This window comes from Gossypium hirsutum, chromosome A05 (genome assembly GCF_007990345.1).
Source record: "Gossypium hirsutum isolate 1008001.06 chromosome A05, Gossypium_hirsutum_v2.1, whole genome shotgun sequence".
NCBI lineage: Eukaryota > Viridiplantae > Streptophyta > Magnoliopsida > Malvales > Malvaceae > Gossypium > Gossypium hirsutum.
This window is the reverse complement of record NC_053428.1, coordinates 51,723,196-51,748,943: the sequence shown is the minus strand read 5'-3', so window position 1 is coordinate 51,748,943 and position 25,748 is coordinate 51,723,196. Positions and strand designations below refer to the sequence as shown.

Here is a 25,748-nt window from a genome sequence, read left to right as displayed (position 1 = left end):
GCAGATGCTGACAGCAGCAGTGATGTAGATTTGGAAAATCACTAAAAATAGTAGGAAGGGAATTAAATAGTGAATAAATTATGTAAACGAACCTTGATGAATCTATTTTCATAGGAAAGTAACGAAACGATGATATGGACAGTATGTTAAGATATATTCAGGTTCTCGTAAGACAGGGCCAGAACGGTTTCTGGATTCCCTGTTTCGACTTTGGAAATTCATTATAAATTAACCAGAGATAATTAGGAGTCATGCCATATATTTATAGATTCCTCTTTGAGTCTAGTTTCTATAGAAACAAACTACATCAGTATTGAAGCCCTGTACAGGGAGATATCCAAGTCGTAATGCACAAAGGTCAGTGTAGTCGATCCCTGTAACATGAGACACTTTGACTAATAAACTGTACTAATTGGCCCAACCAAAAATTTTAGAAAAACCTATGTAGATGGGCATATGAGTCTAGTTTCAGGGAAAATTTACGGAACTGGATTCCGAGTTTCTGAACTCAAGATATGATTTTTAAAGCGACTAGTACGTAGATTGGCAGTGTCTGGGAAATTTGTTTACAAGTGGTTAAAGTCTGTTAACACCTCGTGTTCAACTCCGGTGACGGTCTCGGGTTCTGGGTGTTACATTTGATTGGTATCAGAGCTACGGTTTAGTCGATTCTAGGGCTACCGTAATGCGTTGGGTCTAGCTATACATGCCATTTTATGTGATTATTTGATAGTGTGCTGATTTCTGACAATTGTAAATGTGTTTATTTATAGTAATGGATCCCGATCCCAACCGAGCGGTAGCTGATGATCTTGAGAGTGTAGCGCCTGCTCCCGCACAAGGGACAGCGCCGGCGGACTCTCAACAATGATGAAGCTAGACAAGCTTTCTATAGCGTGATGAGTGATCGGTTCAACCAATACATTCGAACTAATACGGCTGTTCCACAACCTCCATTCCCGACTAATACCACCCCCGTACCTACAATACCTCCGGAAACTGACCAAATAAGGTCAAATAAGCCCCCAGTTGACAGAATCCGAAAACATGGGGCTACTGAATTTAAAGCTACGGATAGCGATGATGTCGAGCAAGCTGAATTTTGGTTGGACAACACTATCCGGGTACTCGATGAGCTATCTTGTACACCCGATGAATGCCTAAAGAGTACTATCTCCTTGCTACGCAATTCTGCCTACTATTGGTGGAGTACTCTGACTTCTGTTGTACCCCGAGAGCAAGTAACTTGGGAGTTTTTCCAAACTGAGTTTCGGAAAAAGTATATCAGTCAGAGATTTGTTGATAAAAAACGGAAGGAATTTCTTGAGCTTAAGCAAGGTTCTATGTCAGTTACTGATTACGAGCGAAAATTTGTTAGACTTAGTAGGTACGCTCGGGAATGTGTTTCGTCCGAGGCTATCATGTGTAAACGCTTCGAGGATGGGCTGAATGAAGATATAAAAATGTTCGTGGGCATTCTTGAAATACGAGAGTTCGTAATACTTGTCGAGCGAGCTTGTAAAGCCGAAGAGCTTAGAAAAGAAAAACAAAAAGTTGATGTGGGAACTGGAGAGTTTCGTAAAAGATCCTCGGGAAGGTCTCTTCAACAGGCATCGAAGAAATTTCGAGATGATGTGGGCCGGTCTAGAGGCACTTCGGGCCTTTTTAGACGAGATCATGATCGACCCCCTGTGGGTACACGAGGCACTTCGGTCGCCAGTGTTGGGAATGAACGTCGAGACAGAACGAAATGTCGATATTGCGGTAAATGGCATTCGGGGAGTTGTAGATTCCCTGACTGCTCCTGTTACAAGTGCGGATCAGTTGACCACTTCATTAAAGATTGCCCGAGGTTGTCTGAATAGAATGTAAATCAGAGTGGGAAACCGGGTGCTACCACTGCTCGAGGTAGACCATCTGGAAATACGGGCAAAGCTAGTGGTGGTCAGAGAGGATCTAGAGATGCTACGACCAGATCCGAGGCTCGTGCGCCTGCTAGAGCTTATGCTATACGTGCCCGCGAGGATGCTTCTTCGCCTGATGTTATTACCGGTACTTTTACTCTCTTTGATACTAATATATTGCATTGATTGACCCCGGTTCTACTCATTCTTACATATGTGAAACCTTAGCATCTAGTAAGACTTTACCTATTGAGTCTACTGAGTTCGTAATTCGGGTGTCAAATCCCTTGGGTCGTTATGTGCTTGTCGACAAAGTGTGTAAGAAATGTCCCCTAGTAATTCGAGGTTCCTGTTTTCCGGCGGACTTGATGCTTTTGCCGTTTGATGAATTTGATGTTATTCTTGGTTTGGATTGGTTGACCGCGCATGATGCGGTTGTGAATTGCAAAAGCAAGACTATTGATTTGAGGTGTGCAAATAACGAGATGATCCGAGTTGAGTCTACGGACTTAAAGGGGTTGTCAGCGGTAATATCCTCAATGTTGGCCTAGAAATATGTAAGAAAAGGGTGCGAAGCATACCTTGCATATGTACTTGATGACAAAGAATTAGAAAAGAAACCCGAATCTGTGCCGATGGTTTGTGAATACCCGGATGTTTTTCCTGAAGAATTACCGGGTTTACCACCTGTTCGGGAGATAGAGTTTGGTATTGAGCTTGTACCTCGGACTACGCCGATTTCGATAGCTCCGTATCGCATGGCACCAACCGAGTTAAAAGAGTTGAAAGCTCAGTTGCAAGAATTGACGGATAGAGGTTTTGCTCGACCAAGTTTCTCACCTTGGGGTGTTCCAGTATTGTTCGTGAAAAAGAAGGACGGAACCATGAGGTTGTGCATTGACATCGTCAACTGAATAAAGTGACGATAAAGAATAAATATCTGTTACCGCGTATTGATGATTTGTTTGATCAACTAAAAGGAGCCTCAGTGTTCTCAAAAATAGATTTGAGATCGGGCTATTATCAGTTGCGAATTCGAGATTCGGACATACCCAAAACTGCCTTCAGAACGAGATATGGTCACTACGAATTCTTAGTGATGCCGTTTGGGCTCACTAATGCCCCTGCGGTATTTATGGATTTGATGAATCGGATCTTCAGACCATATTTGGATCGGTTCGTAGTTGTGTTCATTGATGACATCTTGGTCTATTCAAGAGATGAGACCGAACATGCTGAGCACCTGAGACTAGTGTTGCAAATTTTGCGGGATAAGCAGTTATATGATAAGTTCAGTAAGTGTGAGTTCTGGTTAAGAGAGGTTAGCTTCTTGGGTCACGTGGTATCTGCATCGGGTATTCGAGTTGACCCAAACAAAATTTCAGCCATACTTAACTGGATACCTCCAAGAAATATTCCTGAGGTTCGGAGCTTTTTGGGACTCGCCGGTTATTACCGACGATTTGTCAAAGGTTTCTCGATGATAGCCACACCAATGACGAAGCTACTTCAAAAGGATGTTAAGTTCGAATGGATGGAGAAATGTCAGAAAAGTTTCGATCAACTGAAAACTTATTTGACTGAAGCTCCAATTTTAGTGCAACCCGAATCAGGCAAAGAGTTTGTCATTTATAGTGACGCATCCCTACTTGGGTTGGGTTGCGTATTGATGCAAGAAGGTCGAGTGGTGGCCTATGCGTCGAGACAATTAAAGCCACATGAGAAAAATTATCCGACCCATGATCTTGAACTAGCTGCCATCGTATTTGCTTTAAAAATATGGCGACATTACTTATTTGGTGAAAAGTGCCATGTATTTTCGGATCACAAAAGTCTCAAATATTTGATGACTCAAAGAGACTTAAATCTGCGACAAAGACGTTGGCTTGAGTTGTTGAAAGATTACGAGCTTGTCATTGATTACCACCCGGGAAAGGCTAATGTGGCTGCAGACGCCTTAAGCCGGAAATCATTGTTTGCTTTACGAGCGATGAATGTGCACTTGTCTATTCTACCCGACAATGTGTTAGTAGCTGAATTAAAAGCCAAACCATTATTGATTCATCAAATTCGTGAAGCCCAGAAAGTTGATGATGAATTGGTTGCAAAAAGGGCTGAGTGTGTTCCGAACAAGGAATCGGAGTTTCAAATTGATGATGATGATTGTTTGCGGTTCAAAAGTCGTTTGTGTGTTCCAAAGAATTCGGAACTCATTTCGATGATTCTGAACGAAGCCCATTGTAGCCGAATGTCAATTCACCCGGGGAGTACGAAAATGTACAACGATTTGAAACGTCGGTTTTGGTGGCATGGTATGAAACGAGACATCTCCGACTTTGTTTCGAGATGTTTAATATGTCAACAAGTGAAAGCAGAACATCAAGTGCCTTCAGGATTACTTCAGCCGATCATGATACCCGAGTGGAAATGGGATCGAGTCACAATGGACTTTGTGTCCGGACTGCCATTGTCAGCAAGTAAGAAAGATGCGATTTGGGTTGTTGTCGATAGACTGACTAAGTCGGCTCACTTTATCCCCGTGCGTACGGATTTTTCATTGGATAAACTAGCTGAATTGTACGTTTCTCAGATTGTGAGATTACACGGGGTACCTATTTCTATCGTGTCGGATAGAGATCCGAGATTCACCTCACGATTTTGGAAGAAATTGCAAGAAGCTTTGGGTACCAAGCTGCATTTTAGCACTGCTTTTCACCCCCAAACCGATGGTCAATCTGAGCGGATAATTCAGATACTTGAGGATATGTTGAGATGTTGCATCCTCGAGTTCAGTAGTTCATGGGAACGGTGTTTACCTTTGATTGAATTCGCTTACAACAATAGTTTTCAATCAAGTATTAAGATGGCACCTTACGAGGCTTTGTACGGTCGTAAATGCCGTACACCATTGTTTAGGACCGAGCTCGGTGAAAGTAAAATTTTTGGAGTTGATTTGATTAAAGATGCCAAACAGAAAGTAAAGGTAATCCGTGAAAGTCTGAAGGCAGCCACAGATCGTCAAAAATCGTATGCGGATTTGAAACGAAAAGACATTGAATATTAGGTGGGAGATAAAGTGTTTCTTAAAGTTTCGCCTTGGAAAAAGGTACTCAGATTTGGCCGTAAGGGCAAGTTGAGCCCGAGATTCATTGGGCCGTACGAAATCTTCGAACGAGTTGGTCCGGTTGCGTATAGATTGATTTTGCCCCCTGAACTTGAAAAGATTCACGATGTCTTTCATGTTTCGATGCTTCGACGTTATAGATCCGATCCGTCACATGTGATTAATCCCTCAGAAGTTGAAATTCAATCTGACTTGAGTTATGAAGAAGAACCGATTCGTATCCTAGCTCGTGAAGTGAAAGAGTTGCGAAACAAAAGGGTTCCGTTAGTTAAGGTGTTATGGCTCAAACACGGGACCGAGGAAGCTACTTGGGAAACCGAGAGCTCGATGAAAGAATGATACCCAAACCTATTTACCGGTAAGATTTTCGGGGACGAAAATTTCTTAAGTGGGGGAGAGTTGTGACAGCCCAAAATTGACCCTAGTCGGGAAGTGGTTTCCGGACCACTAAACCGAGTCATAAAAATAATTAACCGTCATAATTGATGCTCATTATATGTACATGTGCATGTGTGAAAATTTCGTGTTTGAATTTTGTTAATTGTAAGTGAATTTTATCAAATAGGACTTATGTGAGAAAATTTTGAAATGTGCTAGGCAAATGCAAAGTGGCCTATTAATGCATATTGTGAAAATGATGGGTTTGCATGTCAATTTACCCAAATTAAGGCATAGTGGCCGGCCATGCTATGAGTGGAAACATGTCACAAACATGTTATGTTAGTGAGGTATGTTAGGAAAAATAAAATAAGGAGTATGGGTAATAAAGAAATGAAAACAAAAAAAAAATGTGTGGTTGTTCCCCCCATTGCCGTGAGTTAAAGAAAATAAAAGAAAAATTTTGTTCATCCTTTTTCATCTTCTTTTGGCCGAAAATTCTAAGGAAGGAGGAAGGAGTTCTTGCTTCATGTTTGGTTTGGAAGAGGATTAGGAGGAGGTTTGGCCATACTTGTATCTAGATCAAGGTATGTTTGAGGTTGTGCCATGAGATTCATGCATGTTTTTAGTTGGTAGCTTGAGTTCTAATTAGCCCATGGTTCAAATCTTTGCTATGTCATGGGGATGATATTCGGCCTAGGTGGATTTTGTGTTAATGCCATTGCATGCTAAATATGAAGCTTGTTAATGATGCATGTGATGGTGGATTGATGATTCTTGACTCTTCTTTTTAGCATTTTTGAGTGAGCACATATGTGCATTGGTTGCTAGATGGAGAAGAATCGGCTAGCAAGTTGTGTGCTAAGGCCGAATATAATTTTTGTATATTAATGTGTAATGCATGTGTTAAATTGATGGAAAGGGAGAGGATGCTTTACTAGTGTATATATGTGTGTATTAGCCAAGTTTTGAACTTGAAACAAAATGGTGTTTAGTCAATACAAGTAACCATACTTGTAGAATGTATTAAGTGTTGCAATCGGCCCCAACATAGACATGTATGTTTGGCCACATGAATAAGTACATAAGCTATGTGTATGTTCGGCCATAGGTAGCCTATTGATGGCTTTAGCTTGAATTAGAAAATTCGGCTAAGGGGAAATATTAGCAAGTATGTTGAGTTCGATTCGTGATTTCGTACACATGTGACTCTAATGTCTAATGTATATATGGGCTAAGTACCTTGAGCTTCTCTTTTGATGTTCGAATGAATTGTATTAAATTGCTTGATGTGATTAAAAATGCGTATGACCATTGTGTATTTGAGCTAAAAGGGTGGTCATATGACCTATTAAACTCCTTGTCATATTCGGCCATAAGCTAGCAAAATGAGACTTTAATGAGTTAAATTTGTTTGAATTAGCTCAAGAGCTTAGAGGACCCCAGTTGGATAAGGGAAAGGAAAAAGTGGTCGAGTAGCCATCGGAATCGTTCGACAACATCCGAGGTAAGTTCTTGAGTAAAAGAGCTTAAATTATGATTTGATTAGATCATGTTTTAAGCAAATCAAAATCATGCTCCTTGTGTGTGGCTATTGAGCCGAAATTGCAAGAATGATAAGTGTCTTGTGTTTGAGTTTTGCTAACGAAAACGAAATACGAATGTGCCATGATTTATTGTTAAATGTGCATGGTTATTTGAATGATGTCCGGGCTAAGTCCCGAAGGCTTTGTGCTAAGTGACCATATCCGGACTAAGATCCGAAGGCATTTGTACGAGTTACTAAATCCGGGTTAAGTCCCGAAGGCATTTGTGCGAGTTACTAAATCCGGGTTAAGTCCCGAAGGCATTTGTGCGAGTTACTAAATCCTGGTTAAGTCCCGAAGGCATTTGTGCGAGTTACTATAACCGGGCTATGTCCCGAAGGCATTTGAACGAGTAGTTATATCCGGTTAAATTCCGAAGGTACGTGATTTGGGAATGAATGATCTTGCTGTAAAAATTTCAGTTAATACGCTTGAAACATCCCAACATTGAGGTATGTTTCGTATGTGCTTTGAATTAGTTGAGCCCTTACAAATAAGTATTCGCTCAGTTGATAAATGAGCTACCGGCCTTTGGCTAAGTTGATCTTTGTGTATGAATAAAAGGGTTGGTAATGTGAAGTAAGTATGATATTGAAAAATTGTGCATATGAAATTATCCGTTTAGCTACATGAATGCTATACTTTTGTTGTGCTGGAATCCCTTGCTCAAAACTTACTAAGCATAAATTGCTTATTCCGTCTCCTTGATTTTCTGTTTTATAGATTTTGGTTCTCCAGCTATCGGACTCGGGATTTTGAAGTCGAAGTCGCCCACACTATCAAAGCCCCCCCTTTTGGTACAATTTTGGTTGAACTTCGAAATGGCATTTATAGGACTACCCTTTTTGTTGGGGGTCATGGACCCTTTGGACTTGTATAATTTTGGATAGCCATGCGAAAATGGCTTATATATGTTTGAGTATAATGTTATAATCATTTGGTATGGATATGGTTATTGAGAGGTGTGGATATGCTTAACAAGGATTGGCCATGGGAATGGTTAATCACTATCATAATTTGTGCTATTTATGCTAAAAGGGTTAGTTGAATCATGGAAACTATGAAATAGGTAAAGTCTACCTTAAAGGCAGATGCTGACAGCAGCAGTGATGTAGATTTGGAAAATCACTAAAAATAGTAGAAAGGGAATTAAATAGTGAATAAATTATGTAAATGAACCTTGATGAATCTATTTTCATAGGAAGGTAACGAAACGATGATATGGACAGTATGTTAAGATATATTCAGGTTCTCGTTAGACAGGGCCAGAACGGTTTCTGGATTCCCTGTTTCGACTTTGGAAATTCATTATAAATTAACCAGAGATAATTTGGAGTCATGCCATATATTTATAGATTCCTCTTTGAGTCTAGTTTCTATAGAAACAAACTACATCAGTATTGAAGCCCTGTACAGGGAGATATCCAAGTCGTAATGCACAAAGGTCAGTGTAGTCGATCCCTGTAACATGGGAGACTTTGACTAATAAACTGTACTAATCGGCCCAACAAAAAATTCTAGAAAAAAATATGTAGATGGGCATATGAGTCTAGTTTCAGGGAAAATTTACGGAACTAGATTCTGAGTTTCTGAACTCAAGATAGGATTTTTAAAGCGACTAGTACGCAGATTGGCAGTGTCTGGGAAATTTGTTTATAAGTGGTTAAAGTCTGTTAACACCTCGTGTTCGACTCCGGTGACGATCTCGGGTTCGGGGTGTTACATTTCTACTTATTTTAGTGAGTTTTCAAATTCACATCACTGCTGCTGTATGACTCTGTTTTATGGTCAATTTTGCCATTCCAAGGATTTTCATGGTTTAGTTAATAGATAAAGCATACATGTTATCATATATAAACTTGATTAGCCATTCCAATAGCTAATCATTTACAAACCCTTTTCTTACCAAACCATAACCATATCATATGATCATTTATACAAAGTGAGTATATTGCTATACATGCCAACTCATAACATACAAGCCATTTTACCAATTTAGGTCTTCAAATAGTGTGAGCGAGCCTTCGACCTATTCCGATTCTCAAGCCGGCTGGTCAAAACTACAATGAAGGAAAAGGAGAGAGTAAGCATAAATGCTTAGTAAGTTCACATGCAAATAACAAGTAACATAATCATGCCATTCAACATAAACATTATTTGCAAAAACAACACCAAGACATTCATGTTACATTTGCATTTAATATCTTACTACAATTTCATCATACTAAGTTCTCAACCCGAGGGTTTAAACACATACCTGTCAAATTTTCTTATTCACCACACTTACCAATATGTCACCTTCGTATTAGGTATTCTCCTTATTCTATTAGAGATCTCCCGTTGAACACATCGGAATATGATTTCGGATACACGGATAATGTACACATAAGTGCTATACTCATAGCTAAATAAGCTCAATAGCTTTTGAATCTATGTAGCCAAGCTACCATGTAACCCGCCCATAAACGAACTCGGACTCAACTCAACGAGCTCGGGCATTCGCATCCATAAGTGAACTCGGACTCAACTCAACGAGCACGAATGCATAGTTACATCTCACGAACTCGGACTCAACTCAACGAGTTCGGAACTCAACCATCCTAGTGACATGTCACTTGTACCCTAATCTATTCTCAAGGTTCAAACGGGATTCTTTTCAATTACACATTTCGATCGCCTTCTTCGGAATATAGAAATTGATACTTGCTAACATCTCACACTTATCAAGTTGTTCACATAATTTGCATATCACCAAATAATAATTTACAAAACATCATATTTCATGATAATAAGTATCATGTCATATAAATAACATTAAATCACTTAAAATAAAAATTATGTTACCTTATTTACACATGAACTTACCTCGATACAAAATATTAGCAATCGAGCCTATTCCTCATAAACTTTGTTTTTCCCTCGATTGCGACTTAAATCTCGTTTCTCTTGATCTATAATGCCAAATTAATTTATTTAATACATACATTCATCAAAACAACCCCTAATACGAACTTTGGCAAAATTACTATTTTGCCACTAAACTTTCACATATTTGCACTTTTTCCCAGAGCTCGTAAATTAAACCTTATCCTATTTTATTATGTTTTATGACATGCTGATCATTTTTCCCTTCTATGGCACCATAAAATTCACACTCTAACATGTACTTATGACTATTAGGTATTTTTACCGATTAAGCCATTTTACTCGTTGCCACTTAAAATCGAGTAGCACAAGTTGTCTAACATAATTTAAAACCTCATATTCTATCATAAAACACCAACATACACAAATTTCACCTATGGGTATTTTTTCAAATATGAATCCTAGGTTGACTTATTGTTAGCATAAGCTAAATCGAGCTATCGGGATTCCAAAAACATAAAGAACATTAAAAACGGGGCTTGGAATAACTTACTATGGAGCTTGGAAGCTTGAAACAAACCCTAGCTATGGAGAACCCTTGAAATTTCTATCTACTGAAGAAGATGGACAAAAATTGGCTTTTAATTTTGTTTTCAATTCATTTTAATAACTAAATGACCAAAATGCCCTTAATTAAAAACTATGGTGTTTTATCTTCCTTTAGGTATTTTTGTCCAAACTAGTATAATGGTCTAATTACTATCCAAGGACCTCCACTTTAAAAACCCATTACTCACAAGTACTTAATACCTTTTTGAAGTAGAACACACATTTAACAACTTTTGCAATTTAGTCCTAAATATAAAATTGGACCTTCTATCGATAAAATTTCTAAACGAAATTTTCACACAATCATACAATCATGCCATAGACCTTAAAATGATAATAAAATAAATTTTTCTACCTCAAATTTGTGGTCACAAAACCACTATTCCGATTAGGCCCTAATTCGGGATATTACACTTTTAACTCGCAACTGATAATATCTGAATCTCAAATCTATCTTGGAGAACACAGTAGCTCCCTTCAATTGATCAAACAAATCATTAATTCTAGGTAGTGGATATTTGTTCTTAATAGTCACCTTGTTAAGTTGCCAATAATCTATGCACAATCTCATCGAACTATCTTTCTTTTTCACAAAGAGCACTGGTGCACTCCATGGTGAACAACTAGGCCTTGCAAAGCCTTTCTCTGTTAGTTCCTGCAACTGAACTTTCAATTCTCTCAATTCCATTGGAGCTATTCTATAAGGAGCAATAGAAATCGGTGTTGTACCCGGAACCAATTTAATACCAAACTCAACTTCTCTGATAGAAGGCAAACCTGGTAGTTCTTCTGGAAACAAATTAGGAAACTCACATACCACAGGCACCGATTCAATTTTCAACTCTGGATTTTAGTATTCAACACAAAAGCAAGATAAGCTTCATATCCTTTTCTCAAGCATTTCTGAGTGGACATAACAGAAATCATGGCAATTGAACCATTTGACTCATCTGAATTAGCCCGAAGAATTTCACCATTTTCTCATTTCAACTCAATAAATTTCTTTCAACAATTCATTATCACATCATGCGTAGTCAACCAATCCATACTAAGAATCACATCAAACTCATCAAATGGCAATAGCATGAGATCGGCCGAAAAACAGTAACCTCTAATCATCAAAGGGCAATTTTGACATACTTTGTCTACTAATACATACTGACCCAATGGATTTGATACTTTAATCACAAATCTCGTAGACTCTATGGACATGTTCATACTAGGAATCAATTTCATACAAACATAGGAATGGGTCGAACTTGGATCAATCAAAGCAATAACATTAACAGCATGAAGAGAAAATGTACCCGTAAGTACATCAGGGGAGGATGCCTCTTCACGAGCACGGATAACATAGGTCCTTACAGGTGCTCTATCGCTACTAAATCTTTAAATGCATCTCTACCTGCCCCTATTCCCAAACTTCTCTAAGGCCTGCCTCTAACAGGGGCATTACTTGCTCTTACACTCGGTATTACTTCTCTTTTAACCATCTCAGGACACTCCCGAATGAAATGATCCATGCAACACATTGGAAACAACTAGTCTCAGTTGCTCGACATTGAACTGGATGGCGTCGACCACATTGAGGACACTCGGGTCTATCAGGCTGAATACTGCCAACACTCGCAATTGAAGTAGTCTGAGCTTTCTGAACCATAAATCTTCTACCTCTGTTTCGGCTAGAATACCCTGTTAAAAAATTAGATCTCGTAGAGAACTCTCTAGGCCTCTTGGATGTAGACTAAAATGATTTTCTCATTTGTCTTTTCTTCATGTCTTACATCTCAATTTCAGCTTTACCCTTTCCTTTCAGCAACTCCTCTGCCTTACAAGCTCTTTCAACTAAAATGACAAACTCTTTTACTTCTAAAACACCGATTGACAGTCGAATATCATCATTGAGCCCATCTTCAAATTTCTTGCACATAATAGCTTCAGTAGACACACATTCTCGAGCATAATTACTGAGTCTGACAAATTCACGTTCATATTCAATCACTGTCATCTTACCCTACTTTAGTTCAAGGAATTCTTTTCTTTTCTGGTCGATGAACCCTGACTAATGTATTTCTTACAAAACTCCTCCTGAAAGAAATCCAAAGTAACCCTCTCTTTCAGTACTACTGACACAAGTGTCTTCCACCAATGGTAGGATGAGTCTCGTAAAAGTGATACAACACACTTCATGCACTCTTTAGGTGTGCAGGATAACTCATCAAAGACCCTGATAGTATTCTCGAGCCAAAATTCAGCTTTCTCTGCATCGTCATCTTTAGTAGCCCGAAACTTTTCAGCCCCTTGTTTACTAATTTTATCAACTAGTGGCTTCTCTCTTTTGACTATATATGTGACTGGGGAAGCTACATGGGTAGTTTGAGGATCATGAGGGGGTGGAGGTCTAACGGCCAGACTCGAACGAATGAACTCGGCAAACCATTCATTCATAGCTTGGAAGAAGGCTTCTCAAACCCCTCCTGCTTGACTAATTGTAACGGGCCTTTCACTACTATCTGGTGGCACCGTCCCTTCTGCGAGAGCGGGTACGTTACTTTCTGCATCATCTGCACCAACTTGTCCGGGATCCATAACTATAAAAGAAAAACATTTTAAAATCGTCAAGAGTCGTCACACTATCAAAATATAAGTATGGCATGTATAACTAGACTCTTACTCATATAGAAAATATTCTGAGAACCAACTAAACTCTTGCTCTAATACCAATAAATGTAACACCCCTTACCCGAGACCATCACCGGAGTCGAGCTCGAGGCGTTACCAGATTTATCTTACCTATTCGGGGCATAAAAAATTTACTTTAAAAAAATATTAATTTGCTCACATTCATCCAATAAATCCCTAAAAAGTGCCATTGAGGCCCTAAAACGTGCAATTGGAATGGTTCGAGACCAAACGGGAAACATTAAAAATTTTTCGATTACATACACAAATCAAAACAATTTATTTCACTATTCATAATAAAACTGTCCATCTACGAAACAGTCACTAAATTAATTATAACTCGAGTTAAAAAACTCAAAAATTTATATCCATAAATTTTACCTGAAAATAGGCACATATATATTCTTACCAAAATATTTCCAGAATTTTTAGTTTGACCAATTAGTACAGTTTATTCAATAAATGTTCCCCAGTTATGCAGTTCAGCGGATCTGACCTCTCTTCACTAAAAATCGAGTATCTCATTATACAGAAATTGGATGATGTTTCCGTTTATTTCTAATGAAAATAGACTTACTAAGAAATCTAGAAGTATAAACTTTTATTTATATATTTTTTTTAAAAATTTCTAGTTATTTTCCAAAGTTGGAACAGGGAATCACGAAGTCACTCTGAACTAGTCTTATAGAAATTTAAATATCTAAGAATATAAACTTCCTTTGCTTGCTCTGTTTCTTTCCTATGAAATAGACTCAATAAGCTTTGATTCTATATCTAATTCACTATTTAATTTCATTTCTACAATTTTTACTGATTTTTCAAAACCATGTCACTATTGTTGTTTCATAACTGTTCCATGGCCAACTCTTACTCTTTCATAGTTTCTTTACATCAAACCTCATTTAGACATACATAATACCAAAACATGTTCTTATTTAGCTATATCATAAGCTAATCATTATCAAGTATTCACCTGTCATTCTGTAATCATATAATAAGGACATACACACAAAATAGCCAAGTCCTTGAACATGCCATAAGTTAAAGTATTTCTAGTCACAAAATACCGAGATAACTTGTTGATAGTGTGAGGCGATCTCTGACGTCCTTACGACTTTCCGAGTTGGCTTTGCGATACTATAAAAAAAGAGAGAAAAGAAAGGGAGTAAGCATAAAGCTTAGTAAGTTTGCATGTAAATAAATAACAACATTCTAAATGAATCATCAAGATAACCTAAACCTTTCTAACATGGACTTATCTTACCTTCCCTTTGGTACACTCTTTGAATTTTCCTTTGAACCATTTGGAATACTAAGGATACATGGGTGCCCTTTCCTTTTTAAACTTACCATTGCCATGTCTTGACATGGTCTTACGTGGTATCCTTGCCTTATGAACTCACCATTGCCATGCCTTGCCATGGTCTTACATGGGATCTTTTCCATATAGTAGTTTATCAATGCCATATCTTGACATGGTCTTACATGATTTCCTTGCCTTGTAAAACTTACCAATGCCATGCCTTGGCATGGTCTTACTTGGTATCCATAAACCCTAATGTCATGACATTTATATCCTACACATTCTTAAGGTTCAACCGGGAACTTTTAAGTACCATTTCTCCGTCAATTCTTGCTTGAATCATCAAGGAATAAATTCACAAAATCAATATATATATGTTGAAAAACAACATCATTAATTATAAATCATAAAACATTGCATTTATTTACCATAAACTTACCTCGATACAAAATACGATCAAATATTTTGATTTAGTTCTCAACCTTTTTCTTTCCTCAGTCTAACCCCGAATTTCTTTCTTCTTGATCTCTAATAGCAAATTTAACTTATTTAATATTGACATTTATCAAAACAGTCCTTAACTCTAACTTTGGCAAAATTATGATTTTTCCCTTAAACTTTTGCATATTTACACTTTTGTCCCAATGCTCGAAAATGAAACTTTATCCCTAATTCTTATGTTTTATGACATGCTGATAATTTATTTACCTATAGAAAAATTAAATTCCCACTCTAACACGTACTTATGACCGTTAGGTATTTTTACTGATTATGTCGTTTTACTCATTTTCACTTAAAATCGCTTAGCTCATGTCGTTTAACATAATTTCAAGCTTCATATTCTACCATAAAACATCAAAATAAACACATTTCATCTATGGGTATGTTCCCAAATATGAACCCTAGGTTACATTATTGCTAGGATAAGCTAAATCAAGTTGTCGGGACTTCAAAAATGTAAAGAACATTAAAAACGTGGCTTGGAATCACTTACTATGAAGCTTGGAAGCTTGAAAAAACCCTAGATATGAAGAACCCTTGAAATTTCAGCCAAATGAAGAAGATGGACACATTTTGCCATCTTTTTCCCTTTTTTAATCTTTTAATTACCAAATGACTAAAATACCCTTCATTAAAACTTTAGTAATTTTTATTTATGTATGTCCATTTTTGTCCATGAAAACATAATGGTCTAATTACCATTTAAGGACCTTTACTTCATTTATACTCTTCAATTTAATCCTTTGGCATCTAAAACTCATATTTATCAACTTTTGCAATTAAGCCCTAGTAGGCAAATTAAGCATGCTATCTATAAAATTTTTCATCGATACTCTAACACATGCATCTAATCACTCGATAAATTATAAAAATTAATTGGAATAAAATTTTCTATCTCGAATTCGTGGTTTCGCAACCATTGTTCCCATTTGGGCCCTATTTTGGGATGTTACATCAACGCCCAAAACCACTTACATATAAGTGAGTACTCACAATCCTACGGCATGCCAACTATGTCCAATGGTTCCAAGATCACAAGGCCAAAATATTCGAAAACAACACATATTACTTACCAATTATCTATGCACTATCACTACATATTAGTATCTTTTACAAAACACTAGCATAGTCATATAACATATATATTACACATTCATTTCATGTATATAATTGCATTTTACACAATACTCATGACACTCACTTATCACATTTCATGCACAATACATAACCACAAGATAATTTCCAGAAAACTTATGCTTAGAACTTAGAGTAGGGGTTTAGGCTACATCTAAATTCTCAAATAGCAGATGACTTGTGTTTACGAGTAGTAATTCCATACACTCACCACTTTATACTTTTGTCGAAAAGCCGAAAGCTCAACTAAAGCTCAACTAACACTTCCCTAGCTCGTAGCAAGCTCTAACGAATTCATGGCTTTACACACAAAAATCATACAATAACCACAGTCAAATAACAACCAAAAATTCACTCAACTGAACCAAAACAACAACTTTAAGCTAAGTTCTTATGTAACCTAAACTATTAAAATAACAAACTTTAAATTCTAATATCTCAGCCTATACACAATATTTTTACCTAAAATCAGTTTCATTCATCTAATTAATCATCTATGCCTAATTTGCAACCTTTGAATCAGACAAATCTACTCAATTCATGGTATCGACATTTTTTTAAATCTTTTAGGCAATTTTCACAAAATCCATTAAAACATGAGAAATCATTAATGAATCTTCAAGGTAAGTTTAAAAACATTCTAATCATGCTAAAACAAGTTGAAAACACTTTGAAACCATATTTTTCTGCAAACCCTAAAATCCACCATTAATGGCTCAATTTTCGACTTTTATTTAAAACATGTGACTTGAGGGCTAATAATTTAGTTTTAAGGAATAGATATAATAAGAAACTCATAGGAACTCGAAACATTACCTTGATAGAAGATTAAACAAGCTTTGACACAATTCTAAAAAACCCATGTTTGAACAAGATCAAATTTATGGAGTTTTAGGTGTTCTTCTAGAAGATTTATGATGGTAAATGACTTCGGAATGATAAGAAATCAACGTATTGTGGTTTGCAAATCAAAAATTGGTTTAAAACTCAAAGGGAATGGCAAGGGCGGCACAAACATGAAAGGTGATGAAATAATAGTGAAAACTGTAGGTGAGGGTGACTTTTAGGTTCAATTTTAAAAACTGGTTAAATTGTTACATAAATGTTCACTATTTTGACCCTTTTACAAATTAGTCCTGTTTCTAAAATTAAAGACATTTAATACTTATTTCCAAAAATTAACTTATCTTTATGAAAACCATTGTCGAAAGCATTATACAGTACAAACCTTATGAAATTTCAAGCTCATATAGGCCAAAATTCTTAAAATACCCCTAAAACTCATAGGCCCTATTTTAGGGTGTGAAATAGTCAATTTGTCCATAATTTCAACATGAATGGGATTAGTAAGACTTTGGCAGAGTTGTTGAGCATGTTGCGAACTACTAAAAGTAACATGAAAAAGGTTGGGCATAAGCTCGTTCTGATGGTCCACAAGGACAAGGGCAAAAGAAAGGCTAAGGTTAAGGTAAAGCCTAAGAACAATGGCAAGGTCAAGCCTAGCAAAGGAAGTGCTGCATTGAAACCTAAAGGATGAATTTCTAAGGAAGGAAAATGTTTCCACTATGATAAGACTAGACACTAGAAGTGGAATTACCCTACCTATCTTGAAGAGGTCAAGAAGGTAAAGGAAAACAGAGCATCTGCTTCAAGTATTTATGGTATTAATACTAATTTATCAATATCTACTTCTTGGGTATTAGATACCAGATGTGGTTCTCATGTTTGTACCTCTATACAAGGATTGCAAAGGAGTAGGAATCTGGCTCAAAGGGATGTGGACCTACAAGTTGAGAATGGAGCAAGAGTTACAGTATTAGCTGTAGGAACACATTTTATCATTTCCTAGTGGACTTAATATAATTTTGGATGATTGTTATTTTCTGCCTAGTTTGACTAGAAATATTATTTCAATTTCTTGTTCAAACAAAATTGGTTTTGAGAAAATTATTAAGAATAATTATTGTTCATTTTATCTCAATAATGTTTTATATGATTTGGCACAATTAGTAAATGACCTCTACATTTTAGATCAAGATAGACCCATTTATAACATAAATACTAAAAGACTAAAAATAAATGACTGTAATTAAACTTTTTGGCATTGTTGTTTGGGCCATATAAGTGAGAAGTGCATATCAAAGCTCCAAAAAGATAGGATTTTTTATTCTTTTGTTTTTGAACAATTGGATATATGTGACTCTTCCTTGTTGGGTAAAATGACTAAAACTCAAGTGAGAGAGCTAGTGATTTATTGGGCTTAATACATCGTGATGTATGTGGACCAATGTAACACCTCTAGCCCATATCTGTCGCCAGATTAGGGCTACGAAGTATTACTAGAAGATAGCATCATACAATGAACATTTATTTATCATAATCAAATCACAATATAAATCATAGAAATAATATCCAAACTCATCCATATAGTCCCTTATAGGAGCCCTTGAGGCCCTAAAAAGACATTAGAAACCAATTGGGACTAAATTGAAAACATATGGGATTTTTCGAAAAAAGGTAAAAAATTTTCTAACTGCAGGGGTCACATGGCCGTGTGACTAAGCCATGTGACTCACATAGCTAAGAAACACTGTAACACCCCTCACCCATATTCAACTATGGAATAGGGTTAAGGAGCATACCGAACTTACAACACATTTATACATACTTTTCACATACATTTAATCAATTCATACAATCATCTTTCAATCTCAATCAATTTGTCCCTAATACGAGCCTATGAGGCCTTATTCTTTCGATGATCTCGTACGACCCAATGAAATGCGGACTCAACTTACCTTTACGACCAAATCTAAGGATTTTCTTCCATGGAGATACTTTCAGAAACACTTTATCACCAATCTAAAATTAAATATCTTTTCGTTTCAAATCCAAGTACGATTTCTAACTATCTGAAGCTGCTTTCAAATAGTCACGAATTACTTTCATTTTCTCTTTGGTTTCTCTAACTGATAAACTGTAAATTATACATATTTTTACCCCATGTTTAATGCATTTTATGGATGATTTCTCATTATAATTGGTGAATTCGATGCTCCCAATGCTTTAATTTCATGTTTTATACTTAGGAGAGCATAAGAGAGCGAAATGAGCCAAAAACAAGCCAAAAAGGGACAAAACGGACCAAATCGAGAAGATGACACGGCCTAAAACTTGCCATATGGGTAGCTCACACACCTGTGTCTTAGGGTGTCAACCAAGGCTTTCACGATTCACACGGCCTGGCCATTGACCCACACGATTGTGTGCAATTTAACGGATCGAACATGGCCTGGCAATCATGTCACATGGCCGTGGCACACGAGCGTGTCCCTGCCAAGCCCAAGTTAAGTCCAATTCGGAAAAAGGCCACTTTTGAGGGCTTTTAGGCATTCCAAAGCCTATAAATACTCCCTAGAAGAGGAGGAAAGGGAGACAGAGAAGGGGGTAAGGAATTACCCCAAGGAAGCCGATTGATCCATCTCAGAAGCTAGATTCATCATCAAGACTGAAGATCTCTCCTCAATTTCCCTTCAGGAGTTTTGGGTTTTCTTTATGTTTTGTATTATTTATTCTTCAGAGATGTTTTCTTATTTAGTTATAAACTAAATCCCCTAAATACCTAAGGGGAATGAAACCTAAGACGAATCTTGTTATTATTTTTTGAATCGTATGATAAATATTTAACTTGTTCTTAGTTATGTGTTCTTAATTCTTGTTTTGATATCCTAGGATACTGATTCAAGACATGCTCTTATTTAGAGGAGGAATAGACCCTGTCTAAGAGTACTTTCGTCATAATTAAGCGGAGTTAATTGCGTGCCTAGAAATAGGGTGACAAGATTTTTTTGAATTAGGGTGAAGCCTAATAAGGGGATCCATAGATCGAGTTAATGAAACCCTAGAGTGTTAATTAGAGAAAATTCTCGGTTATTCAATCTAGGGATTAGACGTTATTATTCTTGAACAGGGATAATAACATAACTTAGGGATCTCTACGAAACAAGTTGAATGAATAAATCGTCCGATTCGGAGCCAGAATAACAAGTAAAGTCTAGGTGGATTTTTCCTTAGGTATTGTCTCAAGTCAATCGATTTTCCTAAAAGCAATTCCCCAATTCTTTTCTCTGTACGTTCTCAGTTTAGATAATTAGTTAATTAAAACAAAAATCCATTATTCTTAGGTTAGATAATAAAAAGACAGTCATTACCAGTACTTTTAGTTCTTTTGGGTTCGACAATCCGGTCTTGCTAAAACTATACTACTGTTCGATAGGTACACTTGCCTACATTGCGATAATAGTTAGTTCAAGAACGAATAATTATAAATATTTAAAACCTATCACGAAACCTCGCGATCATGTTTTTGGCGCTGTTACCGGGGAACTGAAATATTAGGAACGCTAAATTTTTATTACTTTAGCCATTTATTTTTCTTGCAATTTTATTTAATTTTATTAATTTTATTATTTATTAATTTACTTTTTCCTTCTCTTGGTAGGATTTTATAGTTTATGACTAGAAGAGACCCATAAAGACCATTACTTTTTGACAAAGAAATCGGACAGTTCATAGAAACCAAAGAGAAATAAGGCGCAGCTTAAGATGCACAGAGAACGAGCAAGAAGACAATACTCAACCCCCAACTGAAGAGATGGCTAAAACCCAAGGCAATCAGCTACCTCCTGCAATTGCGGCTAATCAAAATCCTGCTCCACGTACTATGTATGATTATCCTAAACCTTCTTTAATAGGAACTGGATCTAGCATAGTTAGACCAGCTGTAGCTGCAAATACTTTTGAATTGAAACCTAACACAATTCAAATGATACAGCAGTTTGTTCAGTTCGATGGTTTGCAGGATGAAGATCCCAACGCTCACTTAGCAAACTTTTTGGAATTTTTCAATACATTTAAAATCAATTGCGTTTTTGATGATGCTATTCATCTTTAGTTATTTCCTTTTTCATTGAGGAACACAGCTAAACAGTGGTTGAACTCGTTACCGTGAGGGTCAATTACTACTTGGGAACAAATGACCGAAAATTTTTTACTAAAATACTTTCCGCAAGCTAAAACGACTAAATTACGTAATGATACCTCTTCTTTTATGCAGATGGATTTAGAAACACTTTACGATGCATGGGAGAGATACAAGGACTTACTAAGAAGGTGCCCTCACCATGGGTTACCGCTTTGGCTTCAAGTACAAACATTTCACAATGGCCTGAATCCCTCGACTCAGCAAATGGTTAACGCAGCTGCTGGCGGAACCATCAACAATAAAATACTGGAAGATGCCTATGAGTTTATAGAGGAGATGTCACTGAATAACTATCAGTGGCAAGTTATGAGGACAAAGCCAATGAAAACAGCCGGCGTTTAAACATCGACTCAATTACTATGCTGTCAAATCAGGTTGAACTTCTCAATAAAAAGATTGATGGTTTACTTGGTTCTATGCAGGTACATCCAGTAATGAGGTGTGACTCAAGTGGAGGAGGTGTGCATACAGAATATCAATCCTTCAATCCTACAACCGAAGAGGAACAAGTCAATTATATGGGTAACAATAACTTTAGATCTCAAAATAACCCATACAGTAATACTTACAATGCAGGTTGGAGGAACCATCCCAATTTTTCATGGGGTAGTCCAGGAAATCAAAAACCACAACATCCTCCGGGTTTTCAACAGCCACCTTATCAACAAGAGAAAAAACCAAGCCTTGAGGAGATGCTCTCAAAATTCATATCAGTGTCAGAAACTCGTTTCCAAAATACCAAGACAGCACTTAAAAATCAACAAGCATCGATCTAAGGACTCGAGACTCAGATAGGCCAGCTATCCAAACTAATCTCTGAACGACCACAAGGTAGCTTACCAAGTAATACTACACCTAACCTAAGGGAACACCTCAATGCAATTAGTACTCAAGATAAGCAAGGCTTCATTGCGCCTGAGCCAGAATTGATGCAAGAAACTGTGGTGAGCAAAGGTAACAGTGAGGTAAGTCATAACAAAATGGTAAATAAAGAATATAGACCTCGTGTCCCATACCCTAACGCGACAAGGAAAGACTGCTCAGACGAACAATTTGGTAAATTCCTCAAACTTTTGAAAAAATTACATATTAACTTACCGTTTATTGAAGCTTTGTCGCAGATGCCAAATGCAATGAAATTTTTAAAAGAGATTTTAGTAAATAAGTGGAGGTTGGAGGAAGCGTCGCATGTGGAGCTAAACGCAGTCTGCTCAGCTATTCTACAGAATAAGCTACCCCACAAAATGAAAGACCCAGGGAGTTTTACAATTCCTTGCTTAATTGGTAGTTTAGATATATGTCATGCATTAGCTGATTTAGGGGCTAGTATTAACGTCATGCCTTACAAAATGTTTAAGCAACTAGGTCTTGGGTAACCTAAACAAACTAGGATGAGCATTCAATTGGCAGATAAAACTATAAGATTTCCTAGGGGTATTATTGAAGATGTACTAGTGAAAGTAGATAAGTTCATATTTCCCATTGATTTCATTGTTCTAGACATAGAGGAGGATAATAACACCCCTTTGATTTTAGGGAGGCCCTTTTTAGCAGTTGCTAAAACAATTATTGATGTTAGCACAAGTGAGCTCACGCTTCGCGTAGGAGACGACACGATCACCATTCAAGCTTGTAGTTATGGCACCACATTGAACATTGAAGGTAATAGTCCACATCAATCTACTAAAACTAACAATATGACTTGCAGAAATTGAGCTTCAAAGAAGTTCACGAGCCATGTTCCAGAAATGATAGAGGACACAGTCATGAAGAACGAAAGCTACGAATAGAGGAGCTGACGAATGGTGAGCACACAAACCAAGAACACACAATAAACTGAAATTACGCCAGAAGGAGTTTGATACCTCTCTTAATCAACTTAAGGTTGGTGATAAAGTCTTACTAGATGCCGCATATCCCCACATTGTCAATACCACATCGAATGAGGAAATCCCTCCTACGGTACTCAGTATTTTTCCATTCGGTACGGTGGAGGTGAGTCATCCTAGGTTCAGCACTTTTAAGGTAAACAACACCAGTTTAAAACCTTATTTTGATTAGATTGATAGTAGGAATGAGGAGTACGAACTCCTCGAACCACCCTGACAATTCACTAGAGAGGTAAGTCGAGCTTAGAATATAAATAAGCGCTTCTCGGGAGGCAACCCGCGTACTAACATATTTTGATTTCTTTATTTTTAATTTCTAACACTTTAAATCATTAAATTTATCTTTGAATTGCAAAGTTTTTCAGCACACACGGCCAAGCCCACGGGCATGCCTAAAGCTGCGGCCAAGCAGGGGAAGAGACACGGCCGTGTGATACGGCCGTGTGGAAGCAGGACATGATTTCCCCAAAACACGGAATGCGATAAATCCCCACGGCCGTGCGACATGGCCGTGGGTGAACTTAATAGGTGAAAACGGGCATGGGAATGGAAAAACACGGGCATGCGAGGGGCAAGGTTCAATTCTGTTTCTTTGACATAGGTGTGAGACACGGCCTAAGCCTTGCCACACGGGTAGCTCACACGCTCGTGTCATTCGAGGGTGTCGACCAAGGCTTTCACGATTCACACAGCCTGGCCATTGACCCATACGACTGTGTGCAATTTAACGGATCGAACATAGCCTGGCAATCACATCACAGGGTCGTGGCACACAGGTGTGTCCCTGCCAAGCCCAAGTTAAGTACAATTTGGAAAAAGGCCACTTTTGAGGGCTTCTAGGCATTCCAAAGCCTATAAATACACCCTAAAAGAGGAGAAAAGGGAGACAAAGAAGGGGGGTAAGGAATTACCCTAAGGAAGCTGATTGATCCATCTCAGAAGCCAGATTCATCATCAAGACTGAAGATCTCTCCTCAATTTTCCTTTAGGAGTTTTAGGTTTTCTTTATGTTTTGTATTCTTTATTCTTTAGAGATGTTTTCTTATTTAGTTATGAACTAAATCTCCTAAATACCTAAGGGGAATGAAACCTAAGACGAATCTTGTTATTATTTTCTGAATCGTATGATAAATATTTAACTTGTTCTTATTTTTGTTTTCTTAATTCTTGTTTTGATATCCCAAGGATACTGATTCAAGACATGCTCTTATTCAGAGGAGGAATAGACCCTGTCTAAGTGTACTTTTGTCATAATTAAGCGGAGTTGATTGAGCGTCTAGAAATAGGGTGACAAGATTTTGCCGGATTAGGGTGAAACCTAATAAGGGGATCCATAGATCGAGTTAATGCAACCATAGAGTTTTAATTAGAGAAAAGTCTCGATTATTCAATCTAGGGATTAGATGTTATTAGTCTTGAATAGGGATAAAAATATAACTTAGGGATCTCTACGGAACAAGTTGAATGAATAAATCGTCCGATTCAGAGCCAGAATAACAAGTAGAGTCTAGATGGATTTTTCCTTAGGTATTGTCTCAAGTCAATCGATTTTCCCAAAAGGAATTCCCCAATTCTTTCTTCTGTGCGTTTTCAATTTAGATAATTAGTTAATTAAAACAAAACCCCATTATTGTTAACCTAGATAATAAAAAGATAGTCATTACTAGTACTTTTAGTTCCTTTGGGTTCGACAATCTGGTCTTTTTAAAACTATACTACTGTTCGATAGGTACACTTGCCTACATCGCGATAATAGTTAGTTCAAGAATGAGTAATTATAAATATTTAAAACCTATCACGAAACCTTGCGATCACTAACCAAATCAACCCCGTGAATCTGTTTCTCGCTAAGCTCAGTCCAATACAATAGTGCCTGACATTTTGACCATACAAAGCTTCGTACGGTGCCATTTTTATACTCGATTGAAAACTATTATTATATGCGAGTTCAACCAATGGCAAATATTTCTCCCAATTGCCTTCGAATTCTAGAACACAACATCAGAGCATATCTTCAAGAACTTGAATTGCTCGGTCAGACTGTCCGTTAGTTTGCAGATGAAAAGTTGTACCCAGAGCTTCTTGCAATTTCTTCCAAAATCATGACGTAAACCTCGGATCTCTATCTGAAATAATCAAAGCTGGCACCCCGTCAAATCTAAAGATCTCAGAAATGTACAACTCAGCTAATTTATTAAGTGAAAAGTCAGTACGTACCAGAATGAAATGTGCTGATTTAGTCAGTCGATCAACGACAACCCAAATTGCATCTTTCTTCTTCAGAGACAGGGGTAATCTCGATACGAAATCCATAGTCACTCCATCCCATTTCAACTCTAGTATCATCATAGGCTAAAGCAAACCTAAAGGTACTTGATGCTTGACTTTCACTTACTGACAAATCAAACACTTTGATACAAACTCAAAATGTCTCGTTTCATACCCGACTACCAATACGACTTCTTCAAAACATTGTACATTTTGGTACACCCTGGGTGAGCAGATAAACTACTACTATGTGCCTCGTGCAAAATTTTCTGAATCAACTCTGGATTTTTTGGTACGCAGACTCGATCTCGAAACATCAAACAATCATCAGATCCAATTTGGTACTCTGAATCACTATTCAACTCACATTGCACTCTTTTAGCTTGTAACTCAGTATCACAGTTTTGAGCTTCACATATTTGTGGAATAAATGCTGGTTTAGCCTTTAACTTAGCTAAAAT

General features: G+C 37.3%; 1 non-coding gene across 1 annotated transcript; it reads right to left on the bottom strand.

Moving 5' to 3' along the window:
• Positions 1 to 21,169: 21,169 nt before the first annotated feature.
• On the bottom strand, positions 21,170 to 21,276 carry LOC121229957 (small nucleolar RNA R71). Its single transcript, XR_005927908.1, has one exon. It is a non-coding gene; the product is annotated as a small nucleolar RNA R71 (small nucleolar RNA).
• Between the last annotated feature and the right edge of the window lie 4,472 nt (positions 21,277 to 25,748).